Raw genomic sequence first — 12,315 nt, forward strand, 5'->3', positions numbered from 1 at the left:
GGAAAGATAGTAATTACATAAACCAGATTGTACTTCAGAAAATTTGTAGAAAATATATATCACTGGCTTTACCTGGATGCATCAGGAAATGTTCAAAGCATAACTGATTAGTACTCTTGCCAAGTAAAGTAAGAATAAATCAGTAAAATTAAAAAATTCAAAATAATTTTTGCCATGCCCTACTACTATAAAATGTGCCAAAACTTAAAATAAATTAATTAGAGTTAGAATATGAATATTATTGACAAATAGAGGTTTAGTGGGCCTTTAAGACAAACACAATGTTAATAAACTGTCTTCTATTAAAGAAGTTGAAGAAAAAAGTGAAAATAAGCCCTGTGTAAGGAATAAATGAAGAAATGAGAAATATCAATAAATGGGTTCACATTGTAGTACAGTAGAAACTAACAAAGTATTGTGAGACAATTTTCAGTTCAGTTCAGCCGCTCAGTCGTGTCCGAATCTTTGCAACCCCATGAATCACAGCACGCCAGGCCTCCCTGTCCATCACCAACTCCTGGAGTTCACTCAAACTCATGTCCATCGAGTCGGTGATGCCATCCAGCCTCCTCATCCTCTGTCGTCCCTTATCCTCCTGCCCCCAATCCCTCCCAGAATCAGAATCTTTTCCAATGAGTCAACTCTTCTCATGAGATGGCCAAAGTATTGGAGTTTCAGCTTTAGCATCATTCCTTCCAATGAACACCCAGGACTGATCTCCTTTAGGATGGACTGGTTGGACCTCCTTGCAGTCCAAGGGACCCTCAAGAGTCTTCTCCAACACCACAGTTTAAAAGCATCAATTCTTCGGTGCTCAGCTTACTTCACAGTCCAACTCTCACAACCATACATGACTGCTGGAAAAACCAAAGCCTTGATTAGACGGACCTTTGTTGGCAAAGTAATATCTCTGCTTTTTAATATTCTGTCTAGGTTTGTCATAACTTTCCTTCCAAGAAGTAAGCGTCTTTTAATTTCATGGCTGCAATCACCATCTGCAGTGATTTTGGAGCCCCGAAAAATAAAGTCTGAAACTGTTTTCCACTGTTTCCCCCTCTATTTCCCATGACGTGATGGGACCAGATGCCATGATCTTAGTTTTCTGAATGTTGAGCTTTAAGGCAACTTTTTCACTCTCCACTTTCACTTTCATCAAGAGGCTTTTTAGTTCCTCTTCACTTTTGGCCATAAGGGTGGTGTCATCTTGATATTTGAGGTTATTGATATTTTTCCCAGCAATCTTGATTCCAGCTTGTGCTTCATCCAGCCCAGCGTTTCTCATGATGTACTCTGCATAGAAGTTAAATAAGCAGGGGGACAATAAACAGCCTTGAAGTACTCCTTTTCCTATTTGGAACCAGTCTGTTGTTCCATGTCCAGTTCTAACTTTTGCTTCCTGACCTGCATATAGGTTTCTCAAGAGGCAAGTCAGGTGGTCTGGTATTCCCATCTCTTTCAGAATTTTTCCACAGTTTATTGTGATCCACACAGTCAAAGGCTTTGGCATAGTCAATAAAGCAGAAATAAATGTTTTTCTGGAACTCTCTTGCTTTGCCAATGATCCAGCGAATGTTGGTAATTTGATCTCTGGTTTCTCTGCCTTTTCTAAAACCAGCCTGAACATCTGGAAGTTCACGGTTCACATATTGCTAAAGCCTGGCTTGGAGAATTTTGAGAATTACTTTACTAGCATGTGAGATGAGTGCAATTGTGCAGTAGTTTGAAATTTCTTTGGCATTGCCTTTCTTTCAGATTGGAATGAAAACTGACCTTTTCAGAACCTGTGGCCACTGCTGAGTTTTCCAAATTTGCTGGCATATTAAGTGCAGCACTTTCACAGCATCATCTTTCAGGATTTGAAATAGTTCAACTGGAATTTCATCACCTCCACTAGCTTTGTTCGTAATGATGCTTTCTAAGGCCCACTTGACTTCACATTCCAGGATGTCTGGCTCTAGGTGAGTGATCACACCATCGTGATTATCTGGGTCGTGAAGATCTTTTTTGTACAGTTCTTCCGTGTATTCTTGCCACCTCTTAATATCTTCTGCTTCTGTTAGGTCCATACCATTTCTGTCCTTTATCGAGCCCATCTTTGCATGAAATGTTCCCTTGGTATCTCTAGTTTTCTTGAAGAGATCTCTAGTCTTTCCCATTCTGTTGTTTTCCTCTATTTCTTTGCATTGATTGCTGAAGAAGGCTTTCTTATCTCTCCTTGCTATTCTTTGGAACTCTGCATTCGAATGTTTATATCTTTCCTTTTCTCCTTTGCTTTTCACGTCTCTTCTTTTCACAGCTATTTGTAAGGCTTCCCCAGACAGCCATTTTGCTTTTTTGCATTTCTTTTCCATGGAGATGATCTTGATCCCTGTCTCCTGTACAATGTCACGAACCTCCGTCCATAGTTCATCAGGTACTCTGTCTATCAGATCGAGTCCCTTAAACCTATTTCTCACTTCCACTGTATAATCATAAGGGATTTGATTTAGGTCATACCTGGTCTAGTGGTTTTCCCCACTTTCTTCAATTTAAGTCTGAATTTGGCAATAAGGAGTTCATGATTTGAGCCACAGTGAGCTCCTGGGCTTGTTTTTGCTGACTGTATAGAGCTTCTCCATCTTTGGCTGCAAAGAATATAATCAGTCTGATTTCGGTGTTGACCATCTGGTGATGTCCATGTGTAGAGTCTTCTCTTGTGTTGTTGGAAAAGGGCGTTTTCTATGACCAGTGAGTTCTCTTGGAAAAACTCTATTAGCCTTTGCCCTGCTTCATTCCGCATTCCAAGGCCAAATTTGCCTGTTACTCCAGGTGTTTCTTGACTTCCTACTTTTGCATTCCAGTCCCATAGAATGAAAAAGACATCTTTTTGGGGTATTAATTCTAAAAGGTCTTGTAGGTCTTCATAGAACCGTTCAACTTCAGCTTCTTCAGTGTTCCTGGTTTGGGCATAGGCTTGGATTACCATGATATTGAATGGTTTGCCTTGGAAACGAACAGAGATCATTCTGTCATTTTTGAGATTGCATCCAAGTACTGCATTTGGACTCTTTTGTTGACCATGATGGCTACTCCATTTCTCTTAAGGGATTCCTGCCTGCAGTAATAGATATAATGGTCATCTGAATTAAATTCACTCATTCCAGTCCATTTTAGTTCGCTGATTCCTAGAATGTCAACGTTCACTCTTGCCGTCTCCAGGTTCCTATGCAATATTGCTCTTTACAGCATTGGACCTTGCTTCTATCACCAGTCACATCCACAACTGGGTATTGTTTTTGCTTTGGCTCCATCCCTTCATTCTTTCTGGAGTTATTTCTCCAGTGATCTCCAGTAGCATATTGGACATCTACTGACCTGGGGAGTTCCCCTTTACGTATCCTATCATTTTGCCTTTTCATACTGTTCATGGGGTTACAGTCCAGTTTAAAAAAAATTGGGAGAAAGTGAAAGTTGCTCAGTTGTGTCCAACTCTTTGGGACCCCATAGACTGTATAGTCCATGGAATTCTCCAGGCCAGAATACTGGAGTGAGTAGCCTTTCCCTTCTCTAGGGGATCTTCCCAACCCAGGGATAGAACCCAGGTCTCCTGCATTGCAGGTGGATTCTTTACCATCTGAGCTACATGTATGCTAGAATCAGAAATCAATGAGCAGAAGTGTTACTTAGGGAAAACAGCTTTTTTATCCAGATGAGCCCTCAGAGGGCAAAATTACCTTGGTGACACTGTCATCCTTTCAGCAATATTTATTAAGTACCTACCACATGCCTGCCACTGACTGGACACTGGAGATCCACATGTGTTTACAGGGTGTTTGGGGTTGTTCTTGTCTTTGCTTTTCTGGAAATCAATATTTCTACTCCTTAAGATCTCTCAGTAGGATCTGCCAAGTTAGCATTTAGTCATGACAAGGATGGTTCATGAACATAATGTGTGTTAGTGGCTCAGATGTGTCCGACTCTTTGCAACCCCATGGATTGTAGCCAGCCAGGCTTCTCTGCCCATAGAATTCTCCAGGCAGGAGTGCTGGCGTGGATTGCCATTCTCTTCTCCAGGGCATGAAAACAGTAATGACAAGCAAAAAGAACTGGAAGTATTAAAAGAGTGCAATCTAGATGTCATCGAGGTATGGCCCATGAGCCAGCCTGCCACCTGTTTTTATATGACTAGCAGGCTAAATGTTTTAGCCTTCTGAGAACAGTTGTTTGATTTTGCCTCTTGGCTGGTCAAACCAAAAATACAGCAGGTTGGCCGGGCATCCGCGAGCTTTGGGGGCTGGTGGGGGCGAGCTTCAACCCTTGCTGGCTGCCATGAGTGTCAGGTGGGCAATTGCCTTCTAGATGCAGGATAGAGCATTGCAGATTTCCTTATTTTTGACTGTTATGTGAAAGGATGATTATAAACAGAAAAAGACAAAGTAAAAAATGTGTTTTGTCAACAGGTCAGCTCTCTACAGATGTTACAGCTTCTGAGATGGGGCTCAAGTTCATAAATTCCAAGTGCCTTTTAGATCCTGACTACATCATGGAGTTGGGAAATAATATCAGAAGTTCTTTCCACATGTTACTATATTTGAAAGAAGCTTTTCTTTCAGGAGATTTTTTTTTTTATCATTTGGAATCTTAATCTTGCTTGTCTCACGGATTTAAAATGATGGTAATTTAAAGCAAGTTGGATTCACTCATCTCCACAATTTTTTGAAGTGAGTTTATAATTTGTGAGTAGATAGTTCATAGGTTAGGAAGGAAGAGGATTGAAAGCCAATCCTAAATAAGAATAAAAGAAAATTGGTAACAATTGCAAGATAGCAAAACTGCTTACCAGGTGGCCCAGTAGTAAAGAATCCACCAGCAATGCAGAAGAGGCAGGTTCAATCTCTGGGTCAGGAAGATCCCATGGAGGAAGAAATGGCAACCCACTTTAGTATGCTTGCCTAGAAAGTGCCATAGACTGGACCTGGCAGGCTATAGTTCATGGGGTCTCAGAGTCAGACATGACTGAGCAACTTAGCATACACACACACACAAACACACACACACACACACACTTCTAGGAAAAGTTTTACCTAACCCCAATTTAAGCAAGGCCCGATGGAACATCCTTCCATATTTCCTGGTTTTAGTCTTCTGAGCTTGAAGAAGTTCAGTATTGCCAATAAATTTTGGGTTTGGTGCTTTCTTTCACCTGTGCACTAGGAATTTTGTTCCCTTCTCATAATATTCACTGTCAAATAATTCTGTTTGGCAATCTAGTCTTAATGACGTTTTCAGGCCATTTCTCTCTAATTCTTTGACCTGATAAATATCCCACTTTCCAGAGGGCATCTGCAGATATTGCCTCTCATGGATTATGTGTACTATAGTTTAACACTTCAAGACTGACAAACATTTTGTGTAAAGAGCTAGAGAAGTAAATATTTTTGGCTTTGTAGGCTTGATGGTCTCTGTCAAAATCATGTAACTCAGCCACTATCATGTGAAAGCAGAGATAGAAAGTTTGGAAATGAATGGGATAGGGATATTTCAATAAAACTGTATTTATAGGGACTTCCCTGGTAGTCAAGTAGTTAGGAATCTGCTTTGCAATGCAGGGATTGTGGGTTCGATCCCTGATGAGAGAACTAAGATCCCACATGCCTCAGGGCAACTAAGTCTGCCTGACGCAGCTAAATAAATAAATGTATCTGTAAAAACTGAGGCTATTTGGATTTGGCCTCTGAGTCACAGTTCATGCTTACACATTCCAACTCATCTTAAAAATATCTATGCAGAAGTTTCATTCTCTATTATATCCACTTTATAAGTAAGGAAAATAGCACTAACAACAAAATAAACTCTATATTTGAATAAACCAATTAAGCAGCTAATAATAGCATTGGGGAGAAAAATAAACCATCAAATTGTCAGTCATAAGTTGACCCTGAAACTGAATTTTAATTTTTAATTTTTCCAGGGACTACAATGCCTTAAATTTGATCCCCAAATGCTGGTGACTATTGAATCACAGTTCGCAAGCAAGCAACTCCTCATAACTGTATTTCCTATAGGACCCTTAATGTATCATCTTGAAAAGACAGCTTTGGCTGTGTTTGAAACAGCTCGTGCTTTCTTCCATGAGACTGTTAGCTTACTGTCTTTGGGTATTGTTCCACCTTGCATATCCAAAGATGTTCCGTTCTACCTGGAAACCAAGGCTGGTCAGAATGCCCCTGAATTTTGTTCCTTAGGGGTATCAATTCTAAATGTTTAAACAAATGGATCACAAAACTGAAATGAGGTCAATAAAATCCTCCAAGGCACACTTCCTTCTGATGGATGAGCTAAAATGAAAACCATTTCAGAACCTACTTTCAGCAGAATAATGAATTCTGTGTTTCCAATCATTAAAGTTGAAATTATAATAGATAGCATTCTGCCCCCACCGTTCATGAGATTTAACTCTTCAAAGGTCATCACAGATACACCCTATTAAATAATGCAGGCCAGACAAAGCTGACTTAATGAAACTGAAATGTCACTTTGGCTTTGGATTGATTTTCCTACTTGAAGACCTTTTAGGCTTGCAAATCAGAACTGCCTTGTATTCGCACGTCTGAAAGAGGTTGACTTTCCCAGGATTAGTTTGAAAATGCAGATTGATGAGAAAGGGTTGTGTTGGGTCAGTATCAAATAGCCTTCTCTCAGGGGCTTGAATTATTCATGAGCATCCATGTGTTTTGTGTTTCTTGCTTAACACCATGGATGTTGGGAACAGGAGGAAAATGTAGTCAAGTGCAAACATAGATTCCTTCTTGAACAGGGTGAGCAGTCAGAGGATGCTGGGGGTGGGTCTGATTTTACAGGAATTCAAATCAATAAACTTTGAAACTAAAGAACTGGCTGACAACTGAGGATACCCAGGTATTATATTATCTACAGTTCATTTGTGACAAGCTGTATACTTTTTAAACAAAGGTAAGAAGCCATAAAGTCAACTGTCTTCTGATTGTGAATGTAGCTGTCTTTGGCTGCCTCCTTTGAGGTGGAGTGGCCCCTATTAGATGGGGAAGTGTGTAACTGGCATACGGAAAGAAGACTCAAGAAGGGAATAAAGCCCATATTTTATAATGACTATAAATGAAATATAATCTTGAAAAGTGTGGATCACTATGTTATACAGCTGAAACATATAATATTGTAAATCAACTATTTGTTGTTTTTCAGTCATTAAGTTGTGTCCAACTCTTTGTGACCCCATGGACTGCAGCATGCCAGGCTTCCCTGTCCTTCACTGTCTCCCAGGATTTGCTCAAATTCATGTCCATTGACTTAGTGATGCTATCTAATCATCTTATCCTCTGCTGCCCTCTTCTCCTTTGGACTTCCATCTTTCCCTGCATCAGGGTCTTTTCCAATGAATCAGCTCTTCATATCAGGTGGCCAAAGTATTGTAGCTATACCTCAGTTTAAAAAAGAAACAAAAAAAAAAAAAGGAAAAAGAAAGAGACTCAAGACAGCTAGCTTCCACTCTGGGCTACTTTCCACTTAGTGCTCTGACTCCTGAGTATGTCGCAACATTTCTGAGCTGCAGAATGCACTTCTATCGAATAAAGCACTTTAGCCTTCTTCGGTAGTTTTCAAATTCTGGTAGGATGAAGAACATAGTTTTGGACAGAACACACCCTACAAGTCATATGCACAGCCCCTGAGTTGAAGTTGGGGTAAGAGGTAGAGGGGAGGAGACACTTAACCTCTCTTTTTCTTAACTTGATCAAGCTGGTCTGACCTCAAAAGCAATGACACCCCACTCCAGTACTGTTGCCTGGCAAATCCCATGGACGGAGGAGCCTGGTGGGCTGCAGTCCATGGGGTCACGAGAAGTTGGACACAACTGAGTGACTTCCCTTTCACTTTTCACTTTCATGCATTGGAGAAGGAAGTGGCAAACCATTCCAGTGTTCTTGCCTGGAGAATCCCAGGGACGGGGGAGCCTGGTGGGCTGCCATCTATGGGGTCGCACAGAGTCAGACACGACTGAAGTGACTTAACAGCAGCAGCAGCATGCTCCCAGGTACCAAACCCAGGAGGTCCGAAGAAAGAAATAGCTATCCCCTCTTCCATTTTCCCTGCTGGCCCTCTTTACTGCCCTTCATTCCTCCTCCCATGTTTCATCAGCTTTAGGTCTTGAACAGTTCCTCAGCTGAAATACTAGGAGTGCTCTTGTCTTCAAAGGAGACCCAGAATGAGCCACATTGAAAATCATTATTTTCAGGGCCTGCTTCCTGATTTCAGGGAGCCAGCCTCTGTAGGGACGACTAGTTTTGAGAGCATTTAGAGGAGGAGGGAATGAAAAATGGTAAAAAATCAGAAGAAAAGATTGTCGGATGAATGCTATAGTACTAGAGCTGAAGGATTACAGCTAAAATAATGTCTTAATCTGGAAGGAAAAATGATGTCTCAGGTGATGTGAGACGCCAACATCTGTGAGCCTGAAGCAAAGTTTCTCTGCCCATATTCCTCTTACCAAATAATGTCTCTAAAGGAACAGATGGAGCCCCTATGGCTAGTGATCACCTTATTATTCTATAGATGTGCATTCTAGCGTCAACAAGAAGTTGTCTTTAGTCAGCTGGGCCTTGATTTGGTTCACAGCCATGGACAATAAGACAGTTATATCATTTTTTTTCGGACAGAAAATATGCCACATTTTACCAGAATGCATACTTCATCTAGAGAAGCAGTCCAAGAAAAATATCCAAGGAAAACCCTCCTTTGGCCTCAAAAATTTGTGGCCTTCATGCTAAATGCAACAGAAAAGATGATCTTAAAGCCGAAAAAAGAAATGTCCAAAGTTCAGTATTTTTTTTTCCTTGCTGTTAATTAAAGCTATGAGGACAGTGACCTTAAAAGTACAACATTCCTTGAGGCAGGGAAAAGAATAATGACTGGCCCTTAAGACTGCCACTGAATGGACAAAATATGCATTGATTATGCATGCAATTACCCAATTTTGTTATTTTACAAATTGAATTCTTTCCTGCTGAAGTCCAATGCTGAGTAATTAAACACAGACTGTACTTAACTTTGTCACAGAGTAAATAGCAGAGGTTATGGAAAGTGTTGTGGTTCCACAGTCATTAATATTCCACTGGTGTTGGATGAGACTAGCAAGAGAAGAATACAGCAGGTTAGGATTATATGAATCTATTCAAACCCCACATAATGAATGTGGAGAAGAGTGATTTGAATGTCTAATATCAGTCACCTAGCAGAAAGGAAAAATTCTCCTGCTTTCTCTTGGGGCTTTGAAAGAGCTATTTATTTTTGTAAATGTTCACCTACTATTATAATCAGACCTGCTGAAATAAACTGCTAATAATTTTCAAGCCAAATGAACTCATTTTTTTCTCTAGAAAATTTTCAAATTTTGTATGCTGTCACAAGAATTTGTATTTTGTAGCTTTCTCCACTATAAGGATTCAGAGCAGTCACAAGCCAGAGAGATTCTGATAAGTTACATTTTGTTGCTTGCTTACACTCACCCTATTGGGGCCCACATTTGTCCTTCTTGAATTCAATAGCTAAATGTGTTTATTTTCACTTTCCAGTGAAGATGTCTAAAGTGCCTAGCCATTTATGTCATGCTTCTACCAAATGTTTTAAATAGACAATCAAAAGGAGTTATATACTGTAATTACAGGATGAAAGAAATTTCCCAATTCAAAGATGAAAGAGCAATATCAATCTGGAACTCTCAATAATGGGGGCAGAGACTCACACAATAAATTATAGGCTAAGAGATGGGCAGAAAATATCAAATTTAACAATGAACACTGGTGGAGAGGAAGATGGAATGTTACAGAACCGAAAAGCCCTGGGGAGGAAATTACAACTATGTGAAGATCCTTTAGCATCTCTCCTGCAAGGTCAGGTGATGTCTTTCCAAGAATATGATGAACCATAACCACAAGGAAACTACAACCGATTTATCAGTAATTTACCCAAGACTCTCTGAAGGGGCTCAGCAACTGTTCTCATTTTCTAGGTCCATATGTGACACTACACTGGAATGTGAATACAGCTAGCAAGAAAAATAGGGATACAGGGGACAAAGTTTTCTTTCAAAGCTAGTGTCACTGATTTTTTTGTTTCCAAAATCATCATCTTGACATTACAAATAAGCTGCTATATTTAAAATGGATAACTGACAAGGACCTACTGTCTAGCACAGGGAACTCTGCTCAGTGGCAGCCTGGATGGGGAGTTTGAGGGAGAATGGATACATATACTTGTATGGTTGAGTCTCTTTGCTGTCTACCTGAACCTATCACATCATTAATCGGCTATACTCCAATACAAAATAAAAAAGTAAAACCAAATAAATAAAAGTAAAAACTTTGTCCTATACCCATAGGACAGCAGTAACAAGTAAAAACTTCTTATATGACAAAAATAGTGATACTAAAATATAATAATCACTTTAACAGAGGTGAGGGAGAAGGAGGAAAATTGCCTGGAGCTTCTCTTAAGTCCATCCATCTGAGAACACAAATAGGAATTGGTTTCCAATCCATATTTCACTGGTTCTTGCTTCTTCCTACTCACTCAAGGAATCCTATGCCCTGTAAAGCCTCCACTTGGCCACCAAGGTTTCTAGGCCTCCCTAGGGGGTGTCTTCCATGTGGTTGTGAATATGCCCATCAGCATCAATGCCAAATTGCTGGGTTACTCACATCTCTGCAAGGTGCCACTGTCGCTGACATCCACTGGATAACCAATGGCTGTGCCTTCTACTCTTGCCACCCACTGTCGCTGTTGTGAGCTTTGGCCACCAGTGCCGAGACATTCCTGCCATCTTTCATCACGTGTCTCAGAATTCCCTTGGAGGCAGCTGCCACTTCCATCCCCACTCACCCTGTACCCCCCAACCCCAGTACATCAGCCCTCCATGGTGCCCAAGGCATGTAGTGTTCTAGAGGAAATCTTTACTTTTTTCTCTTCATACTCTAATATGACAGTATTGGCTTGCCCTGACTCACATATTTTTGATGGAATACTATTGCTGGTGTTTATTTGAAACCTCTTTCTTCTTAGGGCAAAGATGAGAGACCTTCCTTGGTGGTTCCGTTGGACTGTGACTCAAGTGTTTTTCATCACTCAGCACTGCTCCTCTCCAGCTCTAAGGCTGTGCCTGACTTTTTCCTTCCTTGAAATAAGTTCTTAACTATGAGACTCTCATAGAAACAGATTCCTGATAGACCTGCCCCACAAGCTCATCAGACCTACCCAGCCTGATTCTCAGGGGTAGAGACAACGTAGACCCTATACTCCAAGCTAACTAAAAAGATCTCCCCACATTTGTCTAGCATACTTTTCTTTAAAGTATGCTTACAGCATTTTGTCTTAATCCTGTTCTGTTGAAACACACGGCACAGAGTTTCAGTCACTGGAACAGTCTTCTTCTAGAGACTAAGCCTCTTCGAACATTTTGGGCCACCTGAACAAATAGAAACCAGTGCCAATGCAAGAACTGGTCAACAGTCTTGGACTTTTGAAATAGTTACTTGGTAAGTCATCAGCCTACTGATCCTTAAGGGTATTTCTCTCTTTTTTTCCCTGCGGGATAAAGACAATAAAATTCTCGTTCAATTCAGCCATGAGCTGACCATCAACAAGGGGAGAGAAACTCTAAGCTCCCCAGATGTATTGCTGTTGCTGTGTCATCAAGCGTGTCGCAATGTATTGTCATTTCTTTCCTACTCATCTCTGTTCCCCATCAGCGCAAGGCTCAGATCCGCCTTGTTCTTGTGATATCCTCAGCACCTAGCCTAGTACGTGTAGCCCAGTACATGTATCTATTCTAGGTAAATACTTTTGAATGAATGACTTTAACATATTCTGAGTTTGAGCTACATGAATCTTGTATTATCCATTTTTGTTTTGCCTCCACCCTCTTTCTTCTGCCCAGAGTTTAGAAATAGTGGATGCTAGGTAAATAATTGATAATGAAATTCTGCTTATTTCTCTATATCAGACACAAGGGGAGAAGGTCCTCTTACTTTTCCACTGGACTGACAATACAAAGATATTCCAATACCTTATATAAGTAGCTATAATTCCCTGATAAGATTTACCTTCAGACTTTTGGACCATGGTGATCAATTATCATGCTGTCAATATTTTCCATGAAGTCTGAAGTATAAAATGGATGAATTTGGTCATAATCAGAGTGGCACTCTCCATGAGGATGATTTCTTTTCGCCTACGTTTTAATTTATTTACTTTTGGCTGATCTGGGTCTTTGTTGCTGCACATCGGGCTTTCTCTAGTGGCAATGAA

This window comes from Budorcas taxicolor, chromosome 21 (assembly GCF_023091745.1).
Source record: "Budorcas taxicolor isolate Tak-1 chromosome 21, Takin1.1, whole genome shotgun sequence".
Taxonomy (NCBI): Eukaryota; Metazoa; Chordata; class Mammalia; order Artiodactyla; family Bovidae; genus Budorcas; species Budorcas taxicolor.